The sequence below is a fragment of the Cetorhinus maximus genome, chromosome 8 (assembly GCF_964194155.1).
Source record: "Cetorhinus maximus chromosome 8, sCetMax3.hap1.1, whole genome shotgun sequence".
Lineage (NCBI taxonomy): Eukaryota > Metazoa > Chordata > Chondrichthyes > Lamniformes > Cetorhinidae > Cetorhinus > Cetorhinus maximus.
In genome coordinates, this window is record NC_135886.1 from 97,040,731 (window position 1) to 97,061,435 (window position 20,705).

Consider the following 20,705-nt stretch of genomic DNA (forward strand, 5'->3'; position numbering starts at 1 on the left):
TGCAAAGAAACCTCTGAAACTGACTATTCTAATGCACATCTGGTCAGTCTCCCACATCCCACCCTCTGTTAAATTGTGGTTGCTCAAAGCTCAGTTGCACATGTCCTAACTTGCACCAAATGCCATTCACACATCACCCCTGTGCTTACTGACCTACACTGGCGCCCAGTTAATCAGCACCTCAATTTTAAAATTTTCATACCAACTTTCAAATCTCTCCATGGCTTGGCTGCTCCCTATCCCTGTAAACTTCTCCAGCCTTAAAAGATATTTGTACTTCTCTAATTTTGGCCTTTTGAGCATTCTGGATTGAAATTGCCTCTCTACCTCACTTTCCTCCTTTAAGGCACTCTTTAAAACCTTATTTTTGACCAAGCTTTTGGGTCATCTATCCTGATATCTCCTTTAGTGACTTGGTGTCATATTTTGTTTTATAAAGCCTCTGAACCTTAGTCTTCTTTTTACTTTAAAGGCTACACCTAAGTGCAAGCTATCGTTGACACATTTAAAACTACCAGCAGATCTTGCATAGCATTGCTCACTTTGAATAGGAGTGTCAGTGAGCAAGGGAGTGGTAAATGAGTGCACAAGGCTACTTAAAGAGTTTGGAAAGATGTTTGTGAGAGATTTGTTTAGACTGCAAAGTAAATGTTTCTTAGTTGGCTCCTGAAAAAAAAGGGACAATTTTCCAAATGCGCACTCACTCCCAGAGTGGAACCCTGGCTGACTGGGAATACATGGCAGGAAACAGTGGGGGTTCTCCATGATTTTCCACCATTGATTGTAGCTCCCAGAAAGCTAGCCTCTGCAGTTGGAGTGAGTCTATGTAAAAGTGGCCCAATAGTGTTTGCCTTACCACAAATGGATAGATAAATAGAATCTAATTTTTTCCCAAACACATGCTACAGTTGGATAAATAAATAAATGTGTCACTTGGAGAAAGTGTTTCCACAGCTCACTATGAAATGGAACATTTGACTTTGCACCTGAGTCATCGGTGTTGTGTTCATGTATTTTTGTTTTAGTACACATGAACTCTGTCTGTCTCTGTCTCTCATAGTTAGAAGAGTCGCGTAGATGTAAATGAAACCACAAAGATGGTTTTATTGAGGTCAGGCCATCACTTCCAGTTACAATATTAAACAGGCCAAGCTGCGTGACAAAATACATCTTCTCAGGAAACCATTTTATATTCTGAAAACCTGACCTGCATTACATAAACAAAAAAAATTAAACTAATTTACAGCTCCTTGTTCAAAAAAAAACAGTTCTTCATTCAAGTTTAAATACAACTTCAAACATTAATATTTTCTCACAGTTCCCTTCTTCATGGTCAAAGATATAAAATGTATTGAGTAAATATAATCATTATTTATGGAAGAGGTAAGCTTCATAACATTACACCACAGTGAAATGGGTTGAGATTTGCTTCTTCTTCAACTGACCAGTGAGATTTAAAAAACACGTCCACCAGCTTGAACTCTGGGCATAATCACAGACCTATGTGGGATTCGAACAGCATTCCAGCAATGGCTATTCCACTGACTGTGACAGAGCTTCCCCACTCCACCAGAGCTGCTCCAGAACATCCAGTCTCAGCAGTAAGCTGCTGCAACCATCATCTGATGAGATGGAAACCAAAGCAGGAAGAAACCAAATGGTCAACCAAAAATTCAAGGTACAGCTCTAGTGGGGGTGGGGTGGGGGTGGGGTAGTTGTAGATTTAAAAATAATGGAAATAGGTGGGAAAAGAAGAATCTATATAAATTTTTTTTTAAAAAGTGGGGGAGGGGGAAGAAACGGGATGGAGATGGGGGGAGAGGGAGTTTAAGATCTAAAGTTGTTGAATTCAATATTCAGCCCGGAAGGCTGTAAAGTGCCTAGTCGGAAGATGAGGTGCTGTTCCTCCAGTTTTTCTTCTCCACCGATGCTGCCAGACCTGCTGAGTTTTTCCAGGTAATTCTGTTTTTGTTTTGGATTTCCAGCATCCGCAGTAGCTTTTAGCTTTTTGTTTTTATAACCAAAAATTCAGTCCTGTCGGTATTCGCCCGCATAGCCAGAAGAACAAAACAATCGTCCCTGCTGCCCTCCACGCTGTTTAATTAAAGGAAGGGCACTGACACAAGGATGCATGCTTTTCCTGACCATCCAAGGTTACATTGGATGATCAGAACTCTTACAGGGATTCACCCTCAAGTTCAGGAAGCGAGAAAAAATAAATCATTGACAAACAAAATCTTCTCACATATGAAATCTTGCAGCTTTGCAAGTTTAAATCCAAGTTGGACAGCCAAGTCAGTCACAGCATGTGTGTTGTTAGGAGAATTGCTTTGAATCCTGTGGCAAATTTTTATGGGCCACATTCATCCACAATGTGGTGAAAAGACTGATCTGGGTGACCACCATTGCATGCTGGTCTGTCCTTGAAATTCCTTTTATGGAGGTTGTGTGATGCCCTTGCATGGTGAGTGTGGATCCTGTTGAGTGTAGACCACTGTTTGAGAGGGAGGTCAAACACTGGAGACTCTACTATCGGATTGCTAACTAGATTTTTATTGGCAATATTGGTATCTGTCCTGAAGTTGCAACAATTGTCTCTTTTGCCAAAGCTTGCTCAAACCATTCTATGATTCTGCATTACTCAAAGCAGAAATGATTGCATGATTTGAATTGCATAATTTGGTGGGTTCTGAATGTCAAAGTGTACTACTTTTGATGTAGGTAACAGCAACAACTAAATGCTAAAATTGGTCCCCTCTGGTTACTTCCCAACCGCTCTATGGGTGGAAGTTGTGAAACCAGTTTGCAATTGTCCGCTGCACCTGCCCCGTTTCCCGCCATCAGATGTCAGGAACCTCGTTGTGATATATTTGCATATCATCATAAGCCCAGCCCAGCCCAGCCCGCCGGAATTGCACCCCCCCCCACCTGCTGGAACATCTCCCACGCAACATGATTGCACCCCAATGTGCTTCACAACAGCATATAAAAGGCATGCACTTGGCGGGCTGCATTTTGAGGGGAACTCGGAGGTGAGTGCACAGCAAGGTCGTGGACTGCTCACCAGGATCACCTGTTGGACTTCAAGGTTGAGGCGTGTTGACGGGAGGGGGTGAGAGTGCAAGGCCTGTCCTGAGGTTGAAGGTAGCGCACAAGCACATGTGGAGTTGGACGGGTAGGGTAGGCGAGGGAAGCGGCCATGCAAGAGGGAAAACTTGTATAAAATAACCATTCCTCTGCAGCTGAGACAGTTCAGGCACAGGCACATTAATATGATTGGAGTCGGGCCTCTAGCTTCTCTGCCCACTCAAGCAATGTAGAGGCATCAAAGTGCCACCAAGTGCTCCAGAGCTTTGCACCTCTTGGGCACAGACTGCAAACTAATGAGCATTTTAGTGGACTCCAAAACAGTTGGACGACTGGGCACATTGTACAATCTCATGTTAAAGCTAGCCATGGAGCAGTCACTGGTGGAGGCTCTCACAGCCAATGGTCCCGGTTTGGACCAGTCTCCCCCATGGTTCAAGCTAACAGTGCAGCCTTGCAGTGTGGGTTAGGAGAATGCCAGTTCCTGAGCTGAGACCACAGCATGCAGTCCAATGGACAAAGCTACGCTTATCGGTCAGGTCAAGTGGGGCGGAGGTGGGTGGAGTTTCAAGCAGCCATGTAGTGCACTAATCTCTGGCCATCCAAGTGGTGGCCAGCACTCTCTGGGATCTGTTAAGCAGCCTTCAGACTTATGGGAGTTTGTTCAGCTGAGCACATTCTTCATCGCATCATCCTCAATTCAAACTCTCTTGCAGCTGTCATCACACTGCAGGAGTATTTCATTCTTATACAAAAAACTCGCTGCTGGGTGTGCATTCCATAAAGATGCTAAAAGGAAATATTCTCCTCTTCTCACCATTTTTAGGTTTGTTTGACAGATGAACCAAAGTTGCACACGATTTTGTGAAGAAGAGGTAGCAAGACAATAGAATGGATTTGATTTGTAAAAAATCACTTTTAAAGAAGGAATATAAAATAATTTATGATCTCAAAAGCTTTGGGTGTATTTACTTGATATCTATATTCTATTTGTAATCTTATTATTATGTAGTGCTTCATTATTCCCCAGAATGATTTTCAAGTTCTAACAAATCCATTTCTTTTTCTGTATATATGGATGTGTGTGTCAAATACCTACATTTGAATGGCACACTTGAGTGTCAGCCATGGCTCAGTTGGCAGCACTCTTGCCTCTGAGTCACAAGGTTTTGGATTCAAGTTCCAATCCAGGCTTGAGCATAAAAATCCACGTGGACACTCAAGTGCAGTACCAAAAGAGTGTTGCACTCCGAGAGGTGTTGTCTTTTGGATGGGACATTAAACTGGGACCCCACCTGCTTGCTCAGATGGATGTAAAAGATCCCACGACACTATTTTGAAGAAGCGCCAGGGCGTTATCCCCCGATGTCCAGGCCAATATTTATCCCCCAAAAAATAAAAAAAAAACAGATTATTTGGTCATTATCACATTGCTGTTTGTGGGAGTTTGTTGTGCGCCAACTGGCTGCCTCATTTCCAACATTACTACAGTGACTACACTTCAAAGGTACTTCATTGACTGCAAAGTGCTTTGCGACATCTTGTGGTTGTGAAAAGCACCATATAAAATCAAGTCATTTTTTCTTTTATATGGTGTATATTTTTCACAATCCAGACATCACACTTTGTTACAATTGCCAAACAATCTTTGATCAAAAGAGATAGCCAATCTTTCACCTGGAGCCTGAAATTTCTTGGCAGTTAAAATCGCTCAGTGAATTTAAACAATATTTTAGAATAAGTTGCAAATACCTGGACAGGCCATGTTAACAGCTAAATATCAGCACTAAGCTTCAGATCCCTCACTACTCATGAGCAACATCACATGCTATTGGCTCGTGAAAATAAATACATAAAATGATGCTACGCTTGGCATTTCAGATGCACACTGACTGCCTTTCAGGTTTGCAAGTTTTGAAATATCTTTAAATCATACATTCTAAATTAAGCAGCCTAACTGCCTGTGGAACATTTGATTTTGATTCACAAGTTCACCATAAATGCAGTGCAAAGACAGATCAAATCAAAAGCAAGTAGTTAGCAGAACACCTGCGATTCAGTATTGATAATCTACCACTTAACAAAACCAGCTGTACTGGAGCAGTTTGGTCCAAAAATATCATATTACGCAAGGTGATCATTTATTGAACACATCTAAATATTTACTGCACTGCAACAAAGCAAGAATAAATCTCATTCTGCCATGTTACATGGATGTCTATTCATTTAATGTTTCTCATAAAAGAAAACAAACGATTAAATTCTGATTATGTGACTTTTAAAAAAGATCTATGATTGTGCAAGAGCAGGAAATCACTGAGCCAAAGGAAATGTGCACATACAACAGTTGATTGTTAACTCAGCCTCGGTGTCTGTTTGAGGTTAAATTCTTAGTATGCTTCGTGTTAGGTACTCAAATCAACAGTCAGCTGTGAGGTTTGTTACCTGGGGTGATCGGTTCATCAGCTGAGAGGCTTCCACTGCGCTGAAATGTTTCCAATGGGAATGGTTCTGTACTACATGTGCAATATTAAATCTTAATATTCAGTGAGGTTTTTAGTCACAAGTTGTTGCACTATTTAATTGCTATAAATGAATATGCTGTCTATATACTGCATGACAGAAAGTAAACTCATTGCCATTTCTGAGAGGATATGGACAATTCACTCAGATAGTCCGTGGAATTATGTTAAGGTACAAATGTGGATAGTAACATAGAAACATTATGAACTGGAGCAGGCAATTCAGTGACTCAAACCTCCTCCACTATTTACTTAGAACATGGCTGATCTGTACCTCACCTCCATTTATTTGCATATGCAACATAATCCTTGTAACCTTTCTCAAATAAAACTCTATCTCAGTGATGAAAGCTCCATTCCATCATTCACATTATTTAGGCAGAGAGAATTTCTTGTACCCTCTTGTGTAAAAGTGCTTCCTGATTTCTCTCCTGGATGGTCAGTCTTTAATTTTAAGGTTATGTTCCCTAGGACAGAATTTTACCATCGTCGGACGGGCTCGGCGGGGGTGAGCGAGAGCAGTCGGGAAGCTGACCACTGCCCGTGATCGGGGCCCAATCACAATTTCACGCTGGCAGGCCAATTAAGGCCCACCCAGCATGAGCGGCAGCTGCCAAACGTCCGAGAAGGGGGGTGTGGGGGCGGGGGCCTGTCAGCTGCGGGGTCCAATGGCGACCCGGCGGCCGGTTCAAAAACGGCACAGGCAGCCCCAAGGAGGCTGCCCGCGTCGGAGTTGCAGCAGCGACATGGCTGCAAACGAAGATGTCGAGGCCAGGCGGGAGTTGGGGTCGGCTGGGCACTCGGCACCCCTTTTTTCCGACGAGTGCCTCGCCGTCCTCCTGGAGGCGGTGGCTGCCAGAAGGGACACCCTTGTCCCCCGAGATGGGAGGAGGAGGCCACCGCACCTCACAAAGAGGGCATGGGAGGAGATGGCAGTGCTGGTGAGCAGCCATGACATGGTGCAGCACAGCTGGGTGCAGTGCCAGAAGCGCTTCAATGACATGCTGTGGTCAGGAAGGGTCAGTACCATGTTGGCGTGGGTCAGTGTGTTGAATTGTTTTAGGCTGGCCATCCTCCCCCATGGAGCTCAGGGGTGTTAGAATCTGAGTTCCAACTGTCAATCATGCTAGAGCTGGCCAAGGGGCTGAGCCCTGGCTGCATTGACTGAGTGCCTTGTGCCTTGAGGGCCATGACTCAGATCTGCCCTGCAAGGTGCTGCTCAGCTGGGGTTATTCAGGCTGCTATGGCGCTGTAGGTAGAGAGTGAACTAATCAATGCTGCTCTGTTCTCCCAGGAGAAGACATCCCATTACAACATTGAGAGGTCGTGGACTGACGGAGGACCCCCACACCTCCTCATCCTCTCCCGGTACGAGCAGAAGGCCTTGGAGCTCGAGAGGCGCCATGTACCTCGGCCAACCAGCTGCAGTGAGGCTGGGGTGTCAGACGAAGGTAAGAGTGCATTGCACTGAGGTGCTGCAAACAATCTTGTGCAGTCTCATCATTGAGGGGAGCCTCCAGACTGGATTCCTCATTGATCATTGAAAGACGATGGCACCATGATGCAGATCTCCACTGTCCCACCAGGGTGCCTGACATGCACAGTGAAAGTGTCATGACTTAAACTAATGACGTGACCTTCTTCTCCCCTGGATCTGCCACCAAGCAGCCAAGCGCAGGACCTCCAGGAGCCCCCCCTGACACTGGAAGACCACCATGCTCCTGAAGCACCAGCGTCACATCCACTCTCTGAGCCAGGCACCAGCGCAGATACCGCCCCAGTGGGCATTAGTTCGACGGCTAGTATCTCAGCGCACATTGGTGAGGGCACTTCACATTCGCTTGAGGTGCAGGCGGAGGCAGAGAGTGCCCAGGGTGCCAGTAGTCAGAGGACTGCTGGAAACCAGGACAATGCTCAGTCGAAAGCCGATGATGTGCCTCTGGAGCCATCCATTAGGCACCAGATGCTGGAAGTCCAGCAGGGTGTGCGGGAGGATCTGGCAGAGATACATGAAGGTATGCGTGCCACGGTCTCCATTGTGGAAGAGTCCCTGCGGAGCATGGGCACTGCGTTGACCCTCATGGCCGAGCGCTTTGCCTCCTCCATGGAGAGAGTGGAAACTCTCATGGAGAGGCTGCTCCAGGAACAGAATCATGGGTTCCTGAAGTTGCATTTGAAACTGCAAGCTTTCACACAGGCACTGACCTCAGCTGGTCAGTGTCCGTGTGTGAGGTGGATGGGGGACCCAGTATCCCAGCTAGGTGCCCAGCCATCAATGGTGAGCAGGAAGGTCCACAGTGACCTCACATTGGTGCACAAGCTGCTTGTCATCCCTGCGAACTCCCTGGATGATGGCAACAGCTCCTCTGCCCCTCTGCCAGTGACCATGGCATCTGATGAGACTGCGGTGACTGGGAAGATGCTAGCTGTGGCACTAACCGCTCCCTCTCAGGCGGGGCCAGCACAGGCTCCACTGGACAGAGGATGACCGCTAAAATCATCAAGACCAACAGCACAGCAGAGTCAGCAGGCTGTCTCCAATGCTGGTGTCAGCGAGGGGGGAGCACCTAGACGTAGCACCTGTAAATGTAAGTTTAAAGCACCTTAAGCACAAGAGGGACTGGTCACGGGTGATCTTTTGTTTCCCCCATTTTGTTTTACTTTTTTGAATGGTGTGACCATCAACACCTGATATTGTTTTGTTCAATAATCTGTGAGTTCCAACATTCAATTACATTTGCATTTGTGATATTGGCCTGAGAATGCTTCATTTGTTTTGTAGGTGCAGGGTTGGCCAGTATGCAATGCTGGGTGCAGGTGGCTTGAAACGTTATTGCACAGGCACTGAGTGTATCTTGGGGGCAAATGGAAGGGTCATTTCTGTGATCCAGGATGGTGGTGGCAGCCTTGGTGTGAGATGGTAGTTCTTATTTGGCAGCCTAGCTGAAGGAGCGTTGGATCAAGGTGTCACCGGTGCCCCTGCCTCCCTGGAGGTTACCGAGGCCTGCCTCCATGCCCTCAGCGTTCTCTTCATCGTGCTCCTCTTCTGACTCACTACTGGATTCATCATCCATGGCCTGTGGAGCTGCATCAAGATCCTCTTCCTCCAGTGGGTCCCCCCATTGCCGGTGCCAGATTTTGGAGAGCGCAGCATGTGACCACTGTCAGTGACACCCATTCTAGGGGTTATTGCAGTGCACCCCTGAACAGTCCAGGCATTGGAAGTGCATTTTGAGAAGACCTATGGTTCTCTCTACCACGGCACTTGTGGAGGGATGGCTCCTGTTGTACTTCTGCTCTGCCTCTGTTCTTGGGTAGCGGAGAGGAGTCATGAGCCACCTTTTCAACAGATAGCCCTTGTCACCCAGCAGCCATCCATCCAGTCGGGCTGGAGCACTGAAGAGCCTTAGCACCTGGGAGTGTCTCAGGATGTACATGTCATGGAAGCTGCCAGGGTACCTTGCATAGATTTGCAGAATCTGCATCCTGTGGTCACACACTATCTGCACGTTCATGGAATGGAAGCCCTTCCTGTTGACGAAGGCACCGGGCTCACCCGCTGGCACCTTGATGGCCTCATGTGTACAGTTGATGGCACCCTGGAAACAGGGGAACCCAGCAATCACTGCAAAGCCTCTGAATCACTCAACCTGGCTAGCCTCATCCATACAGCAAAGAATAAATGTCCATACCTGCCTGAACAGAGCTCCTGTCACCAGCTTGACGCAACTGTGGACAGCTGAATGGGAGACCCCACACAGATCCCCCACTAACTCCTGGAAAGAGCCAAATGCATAGAAGTTGAGGGCCACTGTGACCTTCAGAGTCACTGGCATGGAGTGTCCACCCACACAGTCAGAGCTGATCTAAGGCTCGATCATCTGACAAATGGAGGTCGCAGTCTCCCTGGAGAGAGGGAGCCTCCTTCAGCATTGCACCTCAGACATATTGAGGTAGCTGCTTCGCTGCCTGTAAACCCTGGCAACAGGATAGTGGCGTCTTCTGCAGCCCCTTCTGCCTTCGACTTCCTGCTGGCCCTGCACCCCCTGTGCCTGCGCCTCTCCTCCAACAGGTCCCTCCCCTGGAAGCTGCATTGGGACACCTGGCCTCCTCTCCCTTCTGCCCTCTGTTCCTCCTCAAAGGAGTTGCCTCCAGCAGAGACCACAATCCCCATTACCAGGGTAAGGGAAGGTTGTCTGATATTTGGAAGGGTCCACATGGTCCGAACCCTCAGGGGGCCTTGCAGATTCCAAGGAGTCCTGAAATGACGCATGGAAATGCTAAGAACGAAGCCCCGATCAGAGATTAAGCTGACAAGTATCAATAAGCCACTAGCAGCAAACTACCTCCAAAACTCCTCACTACACACAGTGACAATGCTGCTGAATCTTTTTATCCCGCCCGCGGGTGAGGTGTTGCAAATTGTGGGCTGCCCACCTGCCTGTTTTGCCCGTGTGATGAGCGAAAAATCGCACGGGCAACATTAAATTGCCGTCAGTTGGGGTGTCAAGGGTCTTAACTGGCCTCTTAATTAATGGCGGGCGCGGATCCAACTCCTGCTCGTGCCGGCCAACTGAAATATCGCGCACCATTTTACGTTTGTTCGGGTCGGGCGCGCACCCGCCCAACGAGCGAAAAACTCTGGCCCTCGTTCATGATTCCCCCACCAGATGAAATAGTGTGTGTACCCCATCAAATCCTTTCAACATTTTGATCAAATCACAATGCACCTCCCCCCACCCCCAACACAAATATTCTATATTCTAAGGTATACAAGCTACAAGTTTCCGCAACCTGATTCAGCTCTTTTAGCCTTCTGGTCAATCTGCACTGCATGTCCTCCAAGGCCAATATATTCTTCCTGAGGCTGGTGTAATCCACTTTCACAATATATGTATATTGGTTTGTGGCACCTTATATGCCAATAGGTAGATAGGTCATATGCAGCATAGCCAGGGAAATGGCCAATGCAGACATTGTTCTGTAAACTTAAATGCAAACTGTACTGGAGGGGGATTGCGTTTTATATTCTCCTGTGCCTTCCATATGTCAGACTCATGAATCCCTGAAACAAATGGGAACACTTACTATAAACTCCATAGCAAAGTAGGTTGCAACAGAAAAGTATTGCCTACTATTTAGAAGATCCTAGAAGACTCTGCTCTTTATTCACGACTGCTCCGTAAGTAAAATAAATGTAACTTTTTTTTTAAAATCACAAAGCAGTGCAGAAACCTCAAACTGAGAACTTTACATTTTAGCAATATAAAGGAATATTACAGCTTTGTTTCACCTTCTTTCAAGTAGATGAGAGTTCACAAGTTCGGAGAATTGAAATCCACCAAATTTTGGATTTGTAGATTTGTCATGCTCAGATCATTGATCCCAGAGCTGACAGTATCAGAGGTGTTGCTTGTTAATCAATCAGAATGCTGACAGAACAAATCTTCAAGCTCCTGTACACTTAACACAAACTTTGACAACTGCAGCAAATAAATCTGCTTGCTAAGGTCTTTGCTGAACTTCATTTTACTATTAATTAACTTTGTTTTATGTTATGCTTAAAGGGACATTATGACATGACATTAAATCTTTGGAGAAGAATTTTATCACCAATTTGAAAGAAAACTTTGCATTAGATAAATTGATGCATATCTTTATATGCATATTGTTTAGTTCACAAGGGCAGCGATTTGAAGGCTGCTGTAATACATTCAAATTTCTTGTTGACAGGGCAATTTCCTTCCCTATAGCAGCCTGTCAATAAGTGGACTCCTCCACATGCAAGATGATAGTAAGTATTTCAGTTTTTTTTTCATTGCAGGCATATTCCCAGTTGGTCCCGCATCCATTTAATCCGCTTTGTTTTCCATTTTTCCCTATCCTGCTCAGTAATCCATTGTTTTGTCTTTCTTAATGCAAAGACCCTTTAGGCATCTACCTGCACATAAGGAGTGCTATAGGAATGGAAGTTGTTGCTATGTTTTCCCTAAAACAATTTACTGGGCTCCTTGATGTTCTCCATGATTAATGGTCCAGTGTTACTATGAAGTGAAGCATATTTTCCAATGTTTTTCTTTCCAACTTCTCATCCTCCACTCACCTAAAATTCAGCTGCCTATACTGTAACATGCATCAAGTCCCATTCACTCACCTACCCTATGTGCAATGACCTATACTGGCTCCCAATCTGTTAAAACTGAAGTTTAAATTTTCACGCTCATATTCAAGACCCTTCATTTACTCGCCCCTCCCTTCCTCTATAACCTCCTCCCACCCTAAACCTCCAAGTTCTTTGTGCTTTTCCAATGCTGGGCCTTTGAGTGTCCTGCACTCTCTTTGCTCCACCACCGGAAACTGTGCCTTCAATTTTCTCTGTCCCTTCCCTAGACCTATCTTCCTCTCCACATCTCTCCTTTATGACCCTCCTTAAAACCTATATCTTTGACCAAACTTTTAGTCACCCCTCCTAATAGCTCCTTCTTCAGCTCAATATCAAATTTAGCCCTGTGAAGCACCTTGCAAAGTAGACCTTAGATTTTGTATAATTTTGCAGGTTTACAACATAGAAACATTTAAGGCACAGAAGGAGGCTGTTCAGCTTACCGTATCTGTACCATGCTTTGACAAAGTCAAATCTCATAACATGGCAATACTATAGAAGAAATATGTAAAGTAATACAAATGCTAATGGACAGGTAACTTGTGCCACCCAAGGAAAAGTGAGTGAAGAAAATATTGACCATGAGTTGATCAGTTGGTTATTTCAGTTTGTAAGTTATTGATTATTTCTAGCACTGGCACGTATTGAAATATGACAAGCAAGTTTTGCTTTTTAAATCAAGGTTCAAATGCTCATCTGCACCTACAAAGTAATCAGGTTAGTTTTGACATCTAAATAATGAATAACATGGACGTTGGTGTACAGGACACAAATTCAAAATTTGTGGATGACACAAAAGTTGGAAGTACTGTAAACTATGAGGAGGATATTGTTAAGCATCAAATGTCATGTACAGGTAGGTGGAATGGGCCGACAAATGACAGGTGAAATTTAATGCAGTCAAGTGTGAAGTGATTCATTTTGGTAGGCAGAACATGGAGAGGCAATATAAAATAAAGGGTACAATTCTAAAGTGGGTGCAGGAGCAGACATACCTAGGGATATGTGTGCACAAATCAATGAAGGTGGCAGGGCAGGTTGAGAGCATGGTTATATGGTTAAAAGCATATAGGATCCTGGGCTTTATAAATAAAAATATAAGAGTACAAAAGCAAGGAAGTTATGATAGAACTGCATAAAACACTGGTTTGACCTCAATTGGAGCATTGCATCTGGTTCTGGGCACCACACTTTAGGAAGGATGTGAAGATATTAGAGAGGGCATAGAAAAGATTTCACGAGAATTGTTCCAGGGATGAGGAACTTCAGTTTTGTAGGTTGATTAGAGAAGTTGGGACTATATTCCTTGGAGAAGAGAAGGTTGACAGGAGATTTGTTAGAGGTATTCTGTGTGATTCCTAAATGGGATTAGGTAGGTAGGTCAGGTGTTTCTCACATGTTGGTGCAGACTCGATGGGCCGAAGGGCCTCTTCTGCACTGTGTGATTCTGTGTGATTCTATTCAAAATCATGAGGGGTCAGAGCAGATAGGGAGAAACTATTCCTATTGGTGTAAGGGTTGAGTACCAGAGGAAATCAATTTAAGGTGATTGAGTGGTTTGATTTTGGAATGCACTGTCAGAGAGTGTGGTGAAGGCATGCAGATTCAATTGCGGCTTTCTAAAAAGAGAAGTAGATCATGATCCGAAGAGGAAAAAGTTCAGTCTGTAGCTGAAGCGGGGCTGTGGTACTAGGTGAATTGACCTTGCAGGGAGCTGAATGGCCTCCTGTGCTGTAACCTTTCTATGGTTCTATGAAAAGAGATGCAGAGTTCTCCTCAGTGTTCTGGCCAGCATTTATCCCTCAAGCAGCATCAAAAAAAACAGATTATCAGGTCATTTTGCATTACCGGTTGTGGGATCTTGCTGTGCACAAAATGGCTGGCAGGCTTCCTATATTACAACAGTGGCTACATTTCAAAAGTACTTCATTGTCTGAAAAGCACTTTGGGATGTCCGAAGGTTGTGAAAGGCTCTAAACGATGCAAGTTCTTTTTCCCTTCTGATCGTTCCTGATACATTCGGTGCATTCTGGGATGGTTAGGAATCCAGCTCAATCCATTAATAATGACCAAATACTGAATTATAGGGCAGAATTTTCCCAGAATTGCACTTAGGGTGATAGCAGGCAGGTAATATGGAGTCGTATTCGCCGATGAAAATGGCGGGTTTTCATGCCGTACCTTCTGAGCCCACCTCATTATTTATGCATTCCCGGGAAACATGCCTCTTCCATGGCGGACGGGCTCTCATTCGCCAGCTCACCATCACCCCGCTGTTGCATCACACTGGCCACCATCTTTAAAAGGCAGCCGCCAGCAAAGCGCTCATCGCCACCAGCTCACCACCATTGCCTGGGAGACATGGCCAGCAAAGGCAAAAAGACTGTAGACGCCCGCTTCAAAGATAGGTCCCTTGAGCGACTGCTGTATGCCGTGGAGGTCTGCCAGGATGTGCTCTACCCCAACTCTGGCCGCAGGCTGATTAACAATGTCACCAACCCGGCTTCGGAGGTGGTGGCAGCGGTGGTCAGCATGAACGCCCTGCAGAGGAGGACAGCCAGCCAGTGTGGCAAAAGAATGAATGATCTCCTCCGTTCCGTCAGGGTAAGTCACTCTTTTCATCACTCCCTACTCTCATACTCACAAACCCATCACACATTCATAGGACCCTCACTTACTGCCAGTGCAAGGGACATGACCATTCATTCTTTCACACACACCGTCATTGTCCTCATCCCGTCCATGGGACCACTCACCACCCACACAGACCAGGCATACTTATCATCTGGCCCGTCAGGCATCCTGACACACTCTCCCCATCTCTATCCCTGTAGGATAAACTGGCTCACAACAGGAGGGAAAAGTCACAGACAGGGGGAGGGATGCCGGAAGTCAAAGTTCTGACAGAATTCGAAAACAGAGCCATCCAGCCGGCCGGCAAAAACTGGGACTGGTCCTGTGCTGACAGAGAGGTCGGCACTGCTCTACCAAGTGAGTATTCAGCAGTACAATATCCATCAGCCAACCATGCTGTGAGTGATGTGTCCTCTTTCACAGGCCACTGCCATGCACTAATTATCTCCCCTTGTTTTCACAGGCACATCTGCCAAACAGCCGACAGAGTCCATGACCCAAGGCCTCCAATCAAGCTCCAAAGAAACCTCTGAAGAGGAATCTGAAAACACCCTCCCTGAAGACCCGTCACAGCGCTCACCCACACCCTCCACCAGCACAGAGGGACACACCTCAGTGGGACCTGGCTTTAGAGAGCCTCAGGATCACAATCTGATGAGCACATCGCACTTTCTGATCCACAGCAGGTGGAGGCAGGGACATCTGAGGTCCCTGGCACTTGGAGGATTGCTGGAGGCCAGAACATTGCTGAGTCCGAGTCAGATGACGAGACCCTAGAATTGGTCACGTCACAGTTGCTGGAGCTGCAAAGGCAAGTTCAGGAACATCAGGAAGGAATATCTGCTATACTCGTCAGAATGCAAGGCATGACGGAGGATTCCATCCATCTTCAGGCTGAGGTGATAGCGCCGCCATTGCAACACACTGAGGTCAACACTGGCAGGATGGCGGCCGCCATGGAGACCTTGGCTCCAGGAAGTTACTCCTGCACTCCTGCGTGGGCTGAACTCCATCGCTGATGCCATAATTTGGCCTCCAACAATGTGTACACAAGAGGGGTTCTGGGCAGCTCGATCTCACTCCAGCTTCCCCCTGCACTCACGGAGTCAGTCAGGGGCCCTTGGACACCCATAGGGAGGAGGATCAGCAGGTGCACACTCCAGGGCCATCCACCCAGGTGACTCTGGGAGTGACCAGCCCACCTGAATCCCCTCTTCCTGTGACCTCCACAGCTCCAGCTTCACAGGCCGAGGAGGGTGCCACTGCCATACAGCAGGACCCCGAAAGCAAGCCAGGGCCCACCAAGTCTCGGCTCTCCAGAGAACGTCTGCCAAAATCATCTCAGACAGGGTGGCACGGTCAGCAGGCTGCCTCCAGCTCTCCTGTAGATGTCCGGGGATCACCAAGACGTAGTGGCAGGGTTAGGAAAGTTAGGTAAAAGTAACTCTTGTAGAGTTAAAACAATTAACTAAATTAACAAAAACAAGGGAGAAATCAAGCACAGCCCCTAATTCAGGTCAGCTGTAAAATCAAGGAAAAATTTTAAAGGAACCTTATAAACATTAAACCAAAATGTGATTAAAGGGGTCAACAAAACACCCCAGTCCCCGCGGTGCCCACCGGGCACGGAAGGCCTCGATGGTGCCAGCAGACACCGCGTGCTCCCTCTCCAGGGACACCCGGCCGCAAACGTAGCCACGGAAGAGGGACAAACAATCGGGCGGGACTCCCCCCTCGATCGCCCGCTGCCTGGACCTGTTGATGGCCAACTTGGCCAGGCCCAGGAGCAGGTTCACGAGGAGGTCCTCCTCCTTCCCGACCCCCTTCCGCACCAGGTGTCCATAGATCAGGAGCGTGGGACTGAAGTGCAAACAAAACAACAACAGAAGGTTTTTTAAATAACTAAAAAGGGAGTGCAGCCTATAACACCCTATATACACGTGGTCCACGGACTCCACAAGACCGCAAAAAGAGCAGGTGTCTTGGGAGTCCGTGAACCTACACATCCTCCTATTGTAGGAGACTGCCGCATGCAACACCCTCCAACCCAGGTCCCCGATAGAAAGAGGGAGAACACCTCCGTAGAGGGCCTCCCATCGGGGGCCTCCGCCGCCGGACGGCAACAAGGCACGCCAGGGCGTGTCCGGGCGGCGGATCAGGGCGAGAAAATGGAAGGTGTGCAGCAGCAGTCCATACAGAAAACTCCTCCGCACCGTGCCAAATGGCACGGAGGGCATGTCCCCGAGGCGGCTCAATTATTGCGGGGCACTGGCACCCGAGGGAGGGTTCGGGGCTTGGGGCCAATGTGGAATTCCGTCCGAACAGGGGAACGTTCAGACGGAAGACCACCGCGCACCTGGGCCACCTCGAGACCTAAAATGACATCGGGTCCGAGCACGACCGTCCTTAGGTCTTGGATGGCATCGGCTGCGACCTGGACACTCACTGATGCGTGGCACGCCAACTCCTGCGGGAGCATCCAGCCCAGTCCTCCACCACCCAGCACGTCCCCGATCCTGGTCACCCCGGCAGCCACAGCCCTCCTCTCCGCCAGCCACTGAAAAGGACGAAGGGGCGGATTCCTGAGCAGCGGCTCTCTGACGATAGCCGCTACTCCTGACGGGGGAGAGCTGCGTCGCGAGGCGACCACGTTCCAGACTTTGATCGGGTCCTGGTAAAAGACGGGCAACGCCTGTAAGGAGCCGCTGAGGCCCCTCTGCTCTATAAACAGGAGCTGCATGTCATAATTCAGGCCGTGCACCTAAAAGTAACTCTTGTAGAGTCAAAATAATTAACTAAATTAACAATAACAAGGGAGAAATCAAGCACAGTGCACCTAAAAGTAGTTGCACAGCCTGGCCATGGGTGTTGATCACTTGTACATACTGTTCACTATTGTCAATAAACTCCTAAGAATATCCCCCTGCCTGTGGCTCCTTGTTCTGATGAGCAGTGTTCTTGTCACTCAGATGTGAAACCTTTGTGTACAAGAGAAACAGCAAGTGTTTCAGTCCAGGGCTTCTTCCCTGTGCTCTGTGCAGCCTTCAGACCACAGTGATGGTCCAGCCTCACACTCCCTGAAGACGTTACTGATGTTGCACCTCAGCAGTGCTGGTCACTGCTGCCAGAATGTCGTGGGCAGGCGCCACAGAGTTCTCTCATTCTCTCTATGTGCTCTCAGCTCTTTTAAGGTGGGGCTGGCCCCCATCGCACCAGCATCTGTGACCAGCTCCTGAAGGACTGAGGTGCTGAAGGCGGACATAGCATCAGATGTGTTTTATGGCTGCGTCTCCAAGATGGCCCACAGAGCGCAAGTGAGCTGCCCTTGGCCAGACAGGAGTCAGACATTCTCAGAGGCTATGTGAAGATCTATGGAGTGTCCTCGCTGCATGTTGTCATCATCCTCCTGCGATCAAGCGACTATTAGGGCCTCCGCTGCATCTCCACAACAGGAGCATTCTCACAGTCAAACGTTCACAACTGCGATATGAGGATGTACAGAGTCACCTCACTGCAGGTCGTCATTATCCTCCACAAATCTGGCAGCTATGAGGGCCTTTTGAGTGTGCTTGCCCCGTCTAGCCAGTGTGAGAGCCTCATCCCCGTCGCCACCGAGGACCCCCATACCCTCATCCCCATCGACGTCCTCCTCATTACAGGAGACGTGCAGCTCCTCCATCTCCTCCTCAGCCAGATCCCACTCCTTTGCAGTACCAGGTTGTAAAGGATGCATGGCATCCTCTGTGGACTGTATTGCAGGGCTCCACCAGACTGGGTCAGGCACCGGAACTGCACCTTCAGCATCCCGATGGTCTGCTCCACCAAGTTGCGAACTGCTGTATGAGCCTCGTTATAGCATCACTCTGCTGCACGGGTATCATCAGCCACGGCATCTGCGGGTAGCCCTTGTCCCCAAGGAGCCAACCCTGCAGCCTCTATGGACCCTGGAAGACTGCAGAGATTTGTGCGTGACTCAGGATGTGGGCGTCGTGCACACTCCCTGGAAACAGTGCCCATATCTGCAGGTTGCATTTCTGGTGGTCACATACCAGCTGCACGTTCAGTAAGTGGAAGCCCTTGCAGTTGATGAAATCCACTGAGTGTAGCGATGAAGACCTAAGCGCCACAAGAGTGCAGCCAATCGCACCCTGTACCTGTGGGAATCCCAAGATCAGGGCAAATCCAATGGCCCTTGCATCCTGGCTGTCCCAGTCCTGGACAGAATGCACAAAGTTGTGTGCCATGGAGAAGATGGCATCAGTGACCTCATGGATGCATTTGTGGGTGGCGGATTGTGAAATCCCACAGAGGTCACCTGTGGGGCCCTGAAAGGAGCCACTGGAAAAGAAATTGAGCGCCACAGTCACTTTCACAGCCACTGGCAGTGGATGCCCTCCATGTCCCCTTGGCGCCAAATCCTGCAGTAAGTGGCAGAAGTGAGCCACCAGGCTCCTAGACATGCGCAGTCGTCAGCGACACTGGCCCTCAGTCATCACAGAGCAGAAGAGGCCCTTCGGCCCATCGAGTCTGTACTGACACGTGAGAAACACCTGACCTACCTATCTAATCCCGTTTACCAGCACTTGGCCCATAGCCTTGAATGTTATGACGTGTCAAGTGCTCATCCAAGTACTTTTTAAAGGATGTGAGGCAACCCGCCTCCACCACCCTCCCAGGCAGTGCATTCCAGACCATCACCACCCTCTGGGTAAAAAGGTTTTTCCTCACATCCCCCCTAAACCTCCTGCCCCTCACCTTGAACTTAGGCCCCCTTGTGACTGACCCTTCAACTAAGGGGAACAGCTGCTCCCTATCCACCCTGTCCATGCCCCTCATAATCTTGTACACCTCGATCAGGTCGCCCCTCAGTCTTCTCTGCTCCAACGAAAACAACCCAAGTCTATCCAACCTCTCTTCATAACTTAAATGTTTCATCCCAGGCAACATCCTGGTGAATCTCCTCTGCACCCCCTCTAGTGCAATCACATCCTTCCTATAATGTGGCGACCAGAACTGAACACAGTACTCCAGCTGTGGCCTCACCAATGTTCTATACAACTCCAACATGACCTCCCTACTTTTGTAACCTATGCCTCGATTGATAAAGGCAAGTGTCCCATATGCCTTTTTCACCACCCCACTACCATGCTCCTCTGCCTTCAGAAATCTATGGACACACACGCCAAGGTCCCTTTGTTCTTCAGAACTTCCTAGTGCCATGCCATTCATTGAATACTTCCATGTCAAATTACTCCTTCCAAAGTGTATTATCTCACACTTTGCAGGGTTAAATTCCTTCTGCCACTTATCTGCCCATTTGACCATCCTGTCTATATCTTCCTGTGGCCCAAGATACTCAACTTCACTGTTAACCACCTGGCCAATCTTTGTGTCATCCACAAACTTACTAATCCTGCCCCCCACATAATCATCTATGTCGTTGATATAAATAACAAATAATAGGGGACCGAGCACAGATCCCTGTGGTATGCCACAGGACACTGGCTTCCAGTCACTAAAGCATCCTTCTGTCATCACCCTCTGTCTCCTACAACTAAGCCAATTTTGAATCCACCTTATCAAATTACCCTGTATCCCATGTGCATTTGCCTTCTTTATAAGTCTCCCATGTGGGACCTTGTCAAAGGCTTTGCTAAAATCCATATAAATTACATCAACTGCACACCTGGTCACCTCCTCAAAAAATTCAATCAAATTTGTTAGGCATGACCTCCCTCTGACAAAGCCATGCTGACTATCCCTGATTAAACTTTGCATCTCCAAGTTGAGATAGATACACTCCTTCAGAACTTTCTCCAATAGTTTCCCTACCACTGACGTGAGACTCACTGGCCTGTAGTTCCCTGGCTTATCTCTACAACCCTTCTTAAATAACGGAACTACATTAGCTGTTCTCCAGTCCTCTGGCACCTCCCCCATGGCCAGGGAAGAATTAAAAATTCTGGTCAGAGCCTCTGCGATCTCCTCCCTTGCCTCCCTCAGCAGTCTGGGACACAAATCATCCAGACCTGGAGATTTGTCCACTTTTAAGCCTGCCAACACCTCCAATACCTTGTCACTCCCTACATCAATTTGCTTAAGAACCTCGCAGTCCCTCTCCCCGAGTTCGATACCTTCATCCTCATTCTCTTGGGTGAAGATGGATGTGAAGTATTCATTCAAAACTCTAGCGATGTCCTCTGGCTCCACCCATAGATTGTCCCCTTGGTCCCTTATGGGCCCTGCTCTTTCCCTGGTTATCCTCTTCCCATTGATATACTTATAGAATATCTTGGGAT